At 41.7% G+C, this 12,741-nt stretch overlaps 1 long non-coding RNA gene across 1 annotated transcript in view; it reads left to right on the top strand.

The window, feature by feature from the left end:
* LOC141582023 (uncharacterized) overlaps positions 1 to 9,403 on the top strand; it is a 34,482-nt gene extending 25,079 nt beyond the window's left edge. Inside the window, exons 2-3 of the long non-coding RNA XR_012514860.1 lie at positions 8,484 to 8,624; positions 9,052 to 9,403. This is a non-coding gene — a long non-coding RNA (uncharacterized LOC141582023). The remainder of the gene's footprint in view (positions 1 to 8,483; positions 8,625 to 9,051) is intronic.
* The last annotated feature ends 3,338 nt before the right edge of the window (positions 9,404 to 12,741 follow it).

The raw sequence follows: 12,741 nt of genomic DNA, 5'->3' as shown, positions 1-12,741 counted from the left end.
TGGGGTTTAACCAGACCTGCCCCTGTCTGCATAGGCATTTGGCTTCCTCCTGCCACTATCACTTGTACTAATTCAGCTTCTTGTAGCCTGCAGCTCTTATGTCTTGGAACTAGAGTTTGTCCTATAGGTTCCCATCAAAGCAATTTACAATATATCTTCCAATTTCTCCCTTTCTTTCTTTCTTTTTTTTTTAACCTAAGAAACTCATGCTATTTTAGGGACCAATTTCCTAATGCTTACAAAAGTCTCTTGAATTATTTGAATAAAGTGGTGATGTAAGAGAAGCATGTTTATTCTTGCATTTCATGTGTTGGTTAACCTAGTTGCCTTCTGGATCATCTTTCCATGCTTTCTTTGGTTTTGATGCCTTTCTGTGTCACTATATCTGAAAGGACCAAATCCAGGGACATGCCTCTCACCCCTAGGCATAGTACAGTTTCACTCTATATTATTTTTAGTAGTTGTTGGTTGAAATTATTAAACCAACATGGTCAAATTCCACCAACTTTGTAAAATTCAAAAATAAAACACATTACAAATAATTAATCTAAGTTATGACTTCATCTTCATAACCATCATTAATAAGGCCACACAAGGGTTGGCCCCATTCATGAATGTGCCTCTCTTTTATGGCTGGAATGTGGTGTTTTTACGTAAACCAAGAAATAAAGAGATTTATGAACTGCCAGAACATTGGCTTCTCAAAAGTACACAATGCTTTTTCTTTATAAATAAGATTGGTTTGCTTTTCAAAATTAACTATTTTTGCTTGTACAGTAAATACAAGATTTGATTAAAAGAAAAAAAAAGACAAAGCAAAAAGGGAGCCCTGTCTATGTTTTTATGACTTCATTACTGAGTAAACTGAGGCACCATGTGAAAATGGAGCAACTGAAGCAGGCTTTGTGTGCTATTAAAATGCATTTATGAATGATGGAGATAATTTTCCCATATGATGGTATAGGACGCTGATAAATACAGCCCAGAGCTGAGGTTGTGGCTTGGTCTTCTGCATGGTCCAGACCTCCCTTTCCTGCCTCTTCTCCAGTGCTCCAGTGATCCATCCTAGTCCGACTTCAACCCTGGAGTTTCCCCGGAGCTTTGCTTCTTTGATGCACATGCATGAATTCTTACATTTGCGTATTTTTTTTTCTTTTTTTTTTAATTGCATTTTAGGTTTTGGGGTACATGTGATGAACATGCAAGATTGTTGCATAGGTACACACATGGCAGTGTGCTTTGCTGCCTTCCGTCCCCTCACCTGTATCTGTCATTTCTCCCCATGCTATCTCTTCCCACCTCCCCACCCCCGCCCCTCCCCCATTTCCCCCCAACAGACCCCAGTGTGTAGTGCTCCCCTCCCTGTGTCCATGTGTTCTCATTGTTCAACACCCGCCTATGAGCGAGAATATACGGTGTCTGATTTTCTGCTCTTGTGTCAGTTTGCTGAGAATGATGGTTTCCAGGTTCATCCATGTCCCTATAAAGGACGTGAACTCATCGTTTTTGATGGCTGCATAATATTCCATGGTGTATATGTACCACATTTTCCCTATCCAGTCTATCATCGTTGGGCATTTGGGTTGGTTCCAGGTCTTTGCTATTGTAAACAGTGCTGCAATGAACATTCGTGTGCACGTGTCCTTGTAGTAGAATGATTTATAATCCTTTGGATATATACCCAGTAATGGGATTGCTGGGTCAAATGGGATTTCTATTTTTAGGTCCTTGAGGAATCGCCACACTGTCTTCCACAATGGTTGAATTAATTTACATTCCCATCAACGTGTAAAAGTGTTCCTATTTCTCCACATCCTCTCCAGCATCTGTTGTTTCCCGATTTTTTAATGATCGCCATTCTAACTGGTGTGAGATGGTATCTCAATGTGGTTTTGATTTGCATTTCTCTGATGACCAGTGATGATGAGCATTTTTTCATATGTTTGTTGGCCTCCTGTATGTCTTCTTTTGTAAAGTATCTGTTCATATCCTTTGCCCATTTTTGAATGGGCTTGTTTGTTTTTTTCTTGTAGATCTGCTTTAGTTCTTTGTAAATTCTGGATATCAGCCCCTTGTCAGATGGGTAGACTGCAAAAATTTTTTCCCATTCTGTTGGTTGCCGATTCACTCTACTGACTGTTTCTTTTGCCATGCAGAAGCTGTGGAGTTTGATTAGGTCCCATTTGTCTATATTGGCTTTTGTTGCCATTGCTTTTGGCGTTTTGGTCATGAAGTCCTTGCCTACACCTATGTCCTGAATGGTTTTGCCTAGATTTTCTTCTAAGGTTTTTATGGTATTAGGTCTGATGTTTAAGTCTTTAATTTTGGTGTAAGGTGTCAGGAAGGGGTCCTGTTTCTGCTTTCTGCACATGGCTAGCCAGTTTTCCCAACACCATTTATTAAACAGGGAGTCCTTTCCCCATTGCTTGTTTTTGTCAGGTTTGTCGAAGATCAGATGGTTGTGGGTATGTTGTATTTCCTGTGAGGCCTCTGTTCTGTTCCATTGGTCTATATCTCTGTTTTGGTACCAGTACCATGCTGTTTTGATTACTGTAGCCTTGTAGTATAGTTTGAAGTCCGGTAGTGTGATGCCTCCCGCTTTGTTCTTTTTGCTTAGAATTGACTTGGCTATGCGGGCTCTCTTTTGGTTCCATATGAAGTTTAAGGTGTTTTTTTCCAGTTCTGTGAAGAAGGTCATTGGTAGCTTGATGGGAATAGCATTGAATCTGTAAATTACTTTGGGCAGTATGGCCATTTTCACGATGTTGATTCTTCCTAACCATGAACATGGAATGTTTCTCCATCTGTTTGTATCCTCTCTTATTTCGTTGAGCAATGGCTTGTAGTTCTCCTTGAAGAGGTCCTTTACGTTCCTTGTTAGTTGTATTCCTAGGTACTTTATTCTCTTTGTAGCAATTGTGAATGGCAGTTCGTTCTTGATTTGGCTCTCTTGAAGTGTATTACTGGTGTATAGGAATGCTTGTGATTTTTGCACGTTGATTTTGTATCCTGAGACTTTGCTGAAGTTGTTTATCAGTTTCAGGAGATTTTGGGCTGAGATGATGGGGTCTTCCAGATATACAATCATGTCATCTGCAAATAGAGACAATTTGATTTCCTCCTTTCCAATTTGGATACCCTTTATTTCTTTTTCTTGCCTGATTGCTCTGGCTAGAACTTCCAGTACTATATTGAATAGGAGTGGTGAGAGAGGGCATCCTTGTCTAGTGCCAGATTTCAAAGGGAATGCTTCCAGTTTTTGCCCATTCAGTATGATATTGGCTGTTGGTTTGTCATAAATAGCTTTTATTGTTTTGAGATACGTTCCGTCAATACCTAGTTTATTGAGGGTTTTTAGCATAAAGGGTTGTTGAATTTTGTCAAAAGCCTTCTCTGCATCAATCGAGATAATCATGTGGTTTTTGTCTTTGGTTCTGTTTATGTGGTGAATTACGTTTATGGACTTGCGTATGTTGAACCAGCCTTGCATCCCCGGGATGAATCCTACTTGATCATGGTGGATGAGCTTTTTGATATGCTGTTGCAATCGGTTTGCCAGTATTTTATTGAAGATTTTTGCATCTATGTTCATCATGGATATTGGCCTGAAATTTTCTTTTCTTGTTGAGTCTCTGCCGGGTTTTGGTATCAGGATGATGTTTGTCTCGTAAAATGATTTGGGAAGGATTCCCTCTTTTTGGATTGTCTGGAATAGTTTCAGAAGGAATGGTATCAGCTCCTCCTTGTATGTCTGGTAGAATTCAGCTGTGAACCCATCTGGACCTGGGCTTTTTTTGGGTGGTAGGCTCTTTATTGCTGCCTCGACTTCAGACCATGTTATTGGTCTATTCAGGGTTTCGGCTTCTTCCAGGTTTAGGCTTGGGAGGTTGCAGGTGTCCAGGAATTTATCCATTTCTTCCAGGTTTAGTAGTTTATGTGCATAGAGTTGTTTGTAATAATCTCTGATGATGGTTTGGATTTCTGTGGAATCTGTGGTGATATCCCCTTTATCGTTTTTTATTGCATCAATTTGGTTATTCTCTCTTTTCTTTTTTATTAATCTGGCTAGTGGTCTGTCTATTTTGTTGATCTTTTCAAAAAACCAGCTCCTGGATTTATTGATTTTTTGAAGAGTTTTTTGTGTCTCTATTTCCTTCAGTTCTGCTCTGATCTTAGTTATTTCCTGTCTTCTGCTAGGTTTTGAGTTTTTTTGATCTTGCTCCTCTAGCTCTTTCAATTTTGATGATAGGGTGTCAATTTTAGATCTCTCCTTTCTTCTCATGTGGGCACTCATTGCTATATATTTTCCTCTAGAGACTGCTTTAAATGTGTCCCAGAGATTCTGGTATGTTGTGTCTTCGTTCTCATTGGTTTCGAAGAACATCTTTATTTCTGCCTTCATTTCATTGTTTATCCAGTCAACATTCAAGAGCAAGTTGTTCAGTTTCCATGAAGCTGTGCGGTTCTGAGTTAGTTTCTGCATTCTGAGTTCTAACTCGATTGCACTGTGGTCTGAGAGACTGTTTGTTATGATTTCTGTTCTTTTGCATTTGCTGAGGAGTGATTTATTGCCAATTATGTGGTCAATTTTAGAGTAGGTGTGATGTGGTGCTGAGAAGAATGTATATTCTGTGGATTTGGGGTGGAGAGTTCTGTAATACATTTGCGTATTTTGACGTTCTTCATTTCCAACAGCTGTGGGCTAAACACTTACAGGCAGGGAGTAGTTTTGTTTTGCAAGCTGCTAGGATGTTTGCCAAGAGTTTAATGTTTTCTTATCCTGTATGTAAAGTCTGTAAAAATGCTTTTAGTTTGTCTTTTGTCTTACTTCTAAGTCTTGCCCTCTGTTTCAGGAGTGGTGGCTGACGAATCTGGATGTTATGTTGGGACATTATTTTTTCATGAGGTTTAATTTCTCTCTTTAAAAATTGAATGGACACTGCTTCCACTTCCCTTTGTGATCAAAAGAGTGGACTCATATTTGTAATTTCCACACTCATCAAATTATGTCAGTAGGACATAATTTCTCGATGGCCACTTAATCCTGTAAGTGATTTGCTCAACGCTTTTGATTTTAATTAAGTGGTCCCTGACAATTGTTAAAACAACAACCTCTGAATGGAAAATAGATTCAGGAATTTAAATCACACTGAATCCCTGGACATGGGCTCCATGAGGGTAGAGAATTTTGTCTGTTTTGTACACTGCCATCTCAACAGTAGCTGTCACTTTCTAGGCACTGAGTAAATACTTGTGGAATAAATGAATGAGAGAATCTAATAAGAAAGAATGACAACAGCTGATCTACTTGGATGCAGAAAAAAAGAATAGAATAACTTTGAATAGTTTAACGAAGAAGTGGGTCCCTTTTCTCACTTCTATGAGTTTGCTAAGTGTCGTAAATTAATTATCTGAATTGCAGTTTCCTTATCCATAAAATCAACACTTGCTAAACCCTAAAATCCCTTCAGGCCCTAAACTTTCATGGTGTGTGATACACAGGTAAGGGATGGTCTAATCTGTGCACCTGCTACAAGGCAGAACAACTATGGAAAAGGCAGTTCCAAGTGGAAACTTCCCCAAACCATTTAAGTAATGGGCGGCACTGAAGACTAAATGTATCATCTCGAGGAAGCACTGCTGAAGGATCCTATTAATTTAGATGCATAGCTTCCCTCTCTCTTTGTTGCTCCTTCTCTTCCTTCCCTTCTTCCTTCCTTTCATCAGTCTCACTACCACATCAAGTGATTAACTGATGGGCCCCAGGAATGAAATGAATTTGAAAGCTTGTCGAACAAAAAAGACATAGGACATTTACTAGTTGTTCCAGATTTAAAGCGTGTTGTGCTTTCCAGTCTGGGGAAACTTGAATATACGGCCTCAGTGGTATAGCTAGAATTTTGTTAGTCAATATCATCTTAGTTATAATTACCAATGGAATGCTTTACAAAATAAATTTTAAGACAGTTTGCTGATGATAAACACATTTCCTGAGTAGTTAGATATGTTCCAAAATGAATTTATGTTGTCTCTTTCAAAATGGCTTAAAGAGCTAGAATTTCTATAGCTAGACCAGATTATATTTTGGTGATTCTCAACTTTAATGGTTTTCTGGTTGCTTGGGTATTTTTAAGTCATCATATTTTTCTCACTAGCTGTCTCTTAATTTATTTAAAAGAAAGTATTTGAGTTGTAACTCTCTTGACCTCATGCTGATTTCTTGACAGCCACTTAATCCTATAAGTGAACAATCCACCAATTTGCCTAGTGGATTTTCTAAAAGTTATATGCTCAATTCTAGCAAAGTAGCTTGGTTGGTGTTACTGTACTGAAAGGTAGAGGCAATTGTGAAGGCTCATGCACATGATACAAACAGATACATCTTTGCAAAGAGGAAGAGAATGAGTGAAGAGAGAGCCCGTGGCTCTCCATCAAACAAGGATAAAAGTATTTTGTTGGCCTAGCACATATTTTACCTTAAAATTTAAGGATAATTTAATTTTTAATTGCCAGTTTTATTTCATCATTTACTCTTGTTTTATAGAAATTAAAAAAGGAATAGCCAGATGCAGTGGTCACACCTATAAGTTGGGCACAGTATCATGCCTGTAATCCTAGCACTTTGGGAGGCTAAGCCGGACGGATCATCTGAGGTCAGGAGTTCAAGACTAGCCTGGCTAACATGGCAAAACCCTGTCTCTACTAAAAATACAAAAATTAGCTGGGTGTGGTGGCATCCACCTGTAATCCCAGCAACTCAGGAGGCTGAGGTAAGAGAATTACTGGAACCCAGGAGGTGGGGGCTGCAGGGAGCTGAGATCGTACCACCGCACTCCAGGCTGGGCAACAAAGCGAGACTCTGCCTCGAAAAAACAAAACAAAACAAACAAACAAAGGCCAGGTGTGGTGGCTCACACCTGTAATCCCCACGCTTTGGGAGGCCAAGGCCAGTGGATCACAAGGTCAGGAGATGGAGACCATCTTGGCCAACATGTTGAAATCCATTCTCTACTGAAAACACAAAAATTAGCTGGGCGTGTTGGCACACACCTAGTCCTCAGTACTCGGGAGGCTGAGGCAGCAGAATCAATTTGACCCAGGTGGCGGAGGCTGCAGTGAGCCAAGATTGCACCACTGCACTCCAGCCTGGTGACAGAGTGAGACTTTGTCTCAAAAATAAATAAAAAAATAAATAAACAAAAATAAGAAAGGAATAAAGAAATAGGAGAAAGGTATAGAAAGAAAGAAGAAGGAAGCAAAGAGACAAGCTAGTTATTGTTCCATCAGCGAGTCTTGCTTGTTGGAGTAGGGAATGATGCTGTGATGAAAAGCGTGGTGACTCCTGCGAGCCTTACAGTACCTTCCTTCCAATGCTCTGCCAGTTTCACCTCCCTTCCTTCCCTCCAATGTTTTCTTTTCCATTCAACGTTGCTTCTCCCATTCCCTGACAATTTCTCTGCTATTTGTTACAATGTGCCTGTCACTCAGGATACAGTAGTGACAATACAGGCAGGAGAACACACACCTGCAGCTGATCCTCTCCTTGGGAAGGGCAGAGACAAAGCACATAACCACACAGACCAACGAAATGAAAAATTCTGATAAATGCTATGGCAAAGATGGCGACGAGAGGGTCTAACGGGGGACTGATTTAGACTGGTCAGCAAAGACCTCTCTGAAGAAATAAAACATTAAAATGAGACTTGAAGGATAAGTAGAAGTTATCAAGAACCAAGGAGTGTATGGTATGTGCGTGTGTGCCTTGTGCATGGATGCGTGTGTGCATGTGTGTGTGTGTGCATGTACGTGCATGTGTGCATGCACGCATGTGCATGTATATTGGTGTGCGTGCATGTGTGTGCATATGTACGCATGTGCATGTGTGTGTGTGTACATATGTGTGTGTGTGGATGTGAGTGCGTGCGTGGATGTGAGTGCACGTGTGCATGTGTGTGCGTGTGTGTGCATATGTGTGTGTGCATATGTGTGCGTGTGTGTGCATGTGTGCGTGTGTGTATATATGTGTATGTGTTTGTGCGTGTGTGGTGTGTGCGTGTTGGAGCAGGTGGAGAAGCACATGCAAAGGCTCTGGGATGGAAAAGGCAGAATGTCTTAGAAGAGCTGAGAAGGCCAGTAGGAGGGGGGCAGGGCTGGAAATAACACGGGGAAGAGGCTGTGGATATAATCGCTTTGATATCATCTAGGACACCCATTGGAATCCACTGAAGGGCACTGAGTAGCAGGTTAACGTGATTTAAGTCTTAAGGAGATTGTAATGGTTTCAAGAAGACTTTTCTATATAGAACGTGCACTGCAGTTATTATACTGCACAATGCTGCAATGCGCCTCACCAGAGCGTGGCTGCAGAGTATAATGGTAGGAGCTGACTGTTCAGGTTCCAGTCCCAGCCCTGGGTGTATTAGCTATGTGGCCTTGGACAAGCAAATTCAACTTTTTGTGCCTCTATTTCTTTGTTTGTAAAGGGAGAACGAAAGTAGTATCACCCAAGGGCTATGGCGAGGATGAACTGAGCAGACCAGCATGAGCAAGTGCTCAAGAAGCTTCAGACGCTGCTACCGCCTATTCCTGAATCTTGCTCTTCTAAGACACAGGTTTGGAAAAAGGTAAAGCTAAATAAAACTTTGTAAATGGAAAAACATCTTAAATGTTTCCTGGGAAAAGCAGCCCTTAAAAAGTCCTTTAAAAAATTCAGCAAGCAAACAAAAACCCCAAAACACCGTTACCTTTCTCCTTGGACAATACCGTTTCCTATGTGATGTTGCTTAGCACAGGGGACAGTTGTCACACTGCCTGCTGAGTCTCTGGGCACAGTGAACCAGCCCCGTCTTCCTACTTGAATTCAATCTGGCAAATTTCAGAAGGTCTTCTACCTGCAAGATACTGGTATCAGTTAAGGTGGTTTTGGCTGGCGTGTTGAGGTCACTTTGTATTTCACATGGCGGGACATCTAAAGTGAGGGTGGCCTACATCTGGCTCTGCCTCTGTGGGTCCTTTGACTCTGTCTTTCTCTGGTACTGGCTTAATCTTCAGACTGGTGCCAACACGGATGAGTGGAGAAGGAGACTCACTGAGCAAAACTAGGGCTGTGTCAAGCAAGAGAGAAGACAGCCTGAGGTAAGGCAGCCGACAGCACAGACTGCAGCTCTTCGAGACGTAGAGCCACTGCCCTCAAAACCTCACGCTGCAGGGAGGGACGTGGAGACAGTCACAGGGAATCTGAACATCAACTAGAATATCATAATTAGCAGAACAGAGTTTCCTTTTAAAACTTTTTTTTAATTCGAGACAGAATCTTGCTTTGTTACCCAGGCTGGAGTGCAATGGTGTCATCTCGGCTCACTGCAACCTCCACTTTCCGGTTCAAGCGATGCTTGGGCCTCAGCCTCCTGAGTAGTTGGGACCACTGGCGTGTACCACCACACCCAATCAATTTCCCAATTATCTGTAGAGACAGGGTCTCCCTATATTGTCCAGGCTGCTCTTGGACTCCTGGCCTCAAGTGATCCACCTGCCTCGGCCTCCCAAAGTGCTAGGATTACAGGTGTGAGCCACCATGCCCAGCCTGGCATGGAGTTTCCGTTAAAAGATGTGAGACTATGAAGAAAAATGGATTATTTCCCAACTAGTGCCAGAGCTTGTGGTATCTGACTAGCTTCTTGAAGAATTGGCCAACATATAGCTTTCTTTGCAGAAAAAAATGTTTTTTAAATCTCTCTAAAACCAATTTTTTTTTTCTAATTTATTTTATAAATGTTGAGAAAAATAACAGGAAAATACAGGAATGTAACATAAAATTTCCTGTCCTAACCATTTTTAAATGTACCATTCAGTAGTGCCAAGTATGTTTACATTGTTGTGTAACCCATCTCCAGAAATTTTTCATCTTGCAAGAGTGAAACTCTATATCCATTAAACAACTCCCCGGTTCCCCCTCTACCCAGCCCCTGGCTTCTGTCTCTATGAACTTAATTACTCCAGGGATCTCATATAAGTGGATTCATACAGTATTTATCCTTCTGTGATTGGCAAATTTCACTCAATCAAATATTTCTTAGTCCTATCCATGTTATAGCATGTCCCAGAATTTCCTTTTTTTTCCCCAGCTGAATAATATTCCATTGTATAGATGTCTACCCCTCATTTTGTTTATCCACCCACCCATCACTGGATAGTAACTTGGATTGCTTCTGCTTCTTGGCTCTTGTGAATAATGCTGCTATGAACATGTTGCATAAATATCTCTTCAAGACTCTGAGTTCAGTTCTTCGGGATTAATGCACAGAAGTGAAACCGTCAAGCTTGATTTTTAAATCTCTTAAAAAAAGTGGAAAAGTGTATTTTTATTGTAAAAATCATAATTGAAGTTAGAGGTATGATAGGTGTTTTATTTTGTTGTTTTACTTTTTCTTGTTGCCAGTGGAGTTGGATGATGCACACTTTAGAGCTGGACTGCCCAGTGTGGTACCCAGGCTCGCAGCCATATTGCAGCCACATTCGCAGCACCTGAGAGCTGGTTAGACACACAGCAGCTCAGTCAGTGTACGATGCACACTGAATCAGCCTCTGCAAGTCATAGGATCCCCAGGTGATTGAAGTGTACACTCAGGGTTGAGAAGCTCTGCTCTAGCGTTCACACTGCTTTCCTTCCAGGAGTTTACCATGACGAGTATCTTGCCCTCTTTAGTTTTACTTTCATTAAAAATTTTTGTCTTCTCTCCTTTTTAAGCTACATACAAATCATTTGTTTTCAATGACTGGGTTAGAAGTCAATATTTAACACTGCAGCTGCAGAGATCATTTTTTTCTTTCTTTTTCCTATTTACTGTTTCATCTGATTCTAAAAGAGTCAGGAATTAGATCAGCAGGAATTAGAAAAGAAGGCCCACATTGAGGTGACTGCTAATTAAGTCCCATCTGAAGATGATTAGTTTAATACAGCAATGAAACAAACAAGCAAAAAGGGCATATTTTAGTTTTGGTTGGGAAGGGTAGGACAGAGGAAAACAGAAGTATGTGAAAAGAATTGCTAAGTGACTGATAAATAGGCTTAAGTTATTTAAACTGGCACAGAGCGCAACTTAAACAGTATGTTTTGCATCATCTAAATTTCTAAATACCTGGAGTATATTTGTAAACATGGCAATCTAACATGTTATTGAACAGCACATTCATATTCAAATTAGCATAAACGAGGATTTAACAGCTGATTGCACAGTGTGAATGATAGTAACTAATTGTCAAGTCGGAAAGTTGCACAGATGATAGTACTAATGCGATCGGCACACAGCAATATGACTTACAGTAGCAAATTCACAAATTTTAAGCTTGCTGCCCAAGTCCTGCACAGAAAAGAGGATTCTGGATGAAGGCAATGTGGCCAAAATGGGCAGTCAGAAGGGAAAAGGAGAGAGAGAAGGAAGAATCGGAGCTAGGTTTGAGGGGCGGTGTTAAACTTTTCTTTCGCTCCATGCAAGCCTTCACCTCTTTTATAACAGTCATCAATGGGGCTCCCTGGCCATTCAGTGCTGTCCCTCTCATAGGAAGCAATTGTTCAGAGGTGTGGCTCATTTCAGGCATTAATCTCCGCTGAATGGCGGCTGCGCCTGGAGCCTGCAGGCAGCTGGTCAGTGGAAAGTAACAATGACCACAGGAGGAGAATGGGCAAATGCCTCGCTGCAGATGCTGCGTCCCCAACGTTGACCTTGGTCATTTCCCTCCCAGGGTGGCTTGGCCCCGCGCAGCAGGAGCCTGGCTTTCCGAACAGCTGCCATTGTGGGTGAGGTGGCAGCTACCTGCGGGATTTGTCCCCTCCTAATAACGTTTAGACCCAACAGGTGGTCACAATGAGCGGGGGAAAGTGAGGCCAATGTGGACAAGACTGCAGAAGGCAAAACACAAAAACAAAACCCCTGATTTCCAGGGAGGAACTTCGTTTCAGAGATTAGTGACGATGTGCTCAGCATGTCCGGTCAGGGGATCTGAAGTCTGGGTGTTGAGCAGCCATCAGGGGAAGCGGCTGTTCTTTCAGCCCAGGGCTTGCCTCCTGCACGTCCTTCATCTGATGACCACCAGCCTGCAAAGTTAGCCAGGAGCACTAGCGACACTTTGGCCCAAGGTATTTGCAGAACAGTGGGAGGAGGAGAAATGTAACAAATAATTCCGGTCTCTGCCCACTCCTAGTGCCTCCTACACCTCTAATCCCTCTACACCCCACCAGGAATTATAGATCCCTACCTTTATCCCTTCTCCCCATCCCCATCTCCATCCCCATTCCCATGTCCACCTCTCTGTACCTTCACCTCTACCTCACTCGTTCTAATCTATCTCTCTCTCTATCTATCCATCCATCCATCATATCTATCTCTATCATTGCTCTATCTATCTATCTATCTATCTATCTATCTATCTATCTATCTATCTGTCATCTATCTATCTAATCTATCTGATATAGTTGGGCCATGTGCCCCTACGCAAATCTCATCTTGAATTGTAATCCCTATAATCCCCAATGTCGAGGGAGGGACATGGTGGGAGACGACTGGCTCTCGAGGGCAGTTTCCCCCATGCTGTTCTCGTGACAGTGAGGGAGTTTCCCAGTGGTGGCAGCTCCTCCTGCTCTCTCGTTCCTGCCTCCTTGTGAAGAAGGTTGCCTGTTTCTTCTCCTTCGCCATGATTGTAAGTTTTCTGAGCCCCCCACCCCCAAGTTAAGCAGAACTGTGA

This window comes from Saimiri boliviensis, chromosome 18 (genome assembly GCF_048565385.1).
Source record: "Saimiri boliviensis isolate mSaiBol1 chromosome 18, mSaiBol1.pri, whole genome shotgun sequence".
NCBI lineage: Eukaryota > Metazoa > Chordata > Mammalia > Primates > Cebidae > Saimiri > Saimiri boliviensis.
Note: the sequence above shows the minus strand (reverse complement) of the source record. Positions and strands in the feature narration are given on the sequence as shown.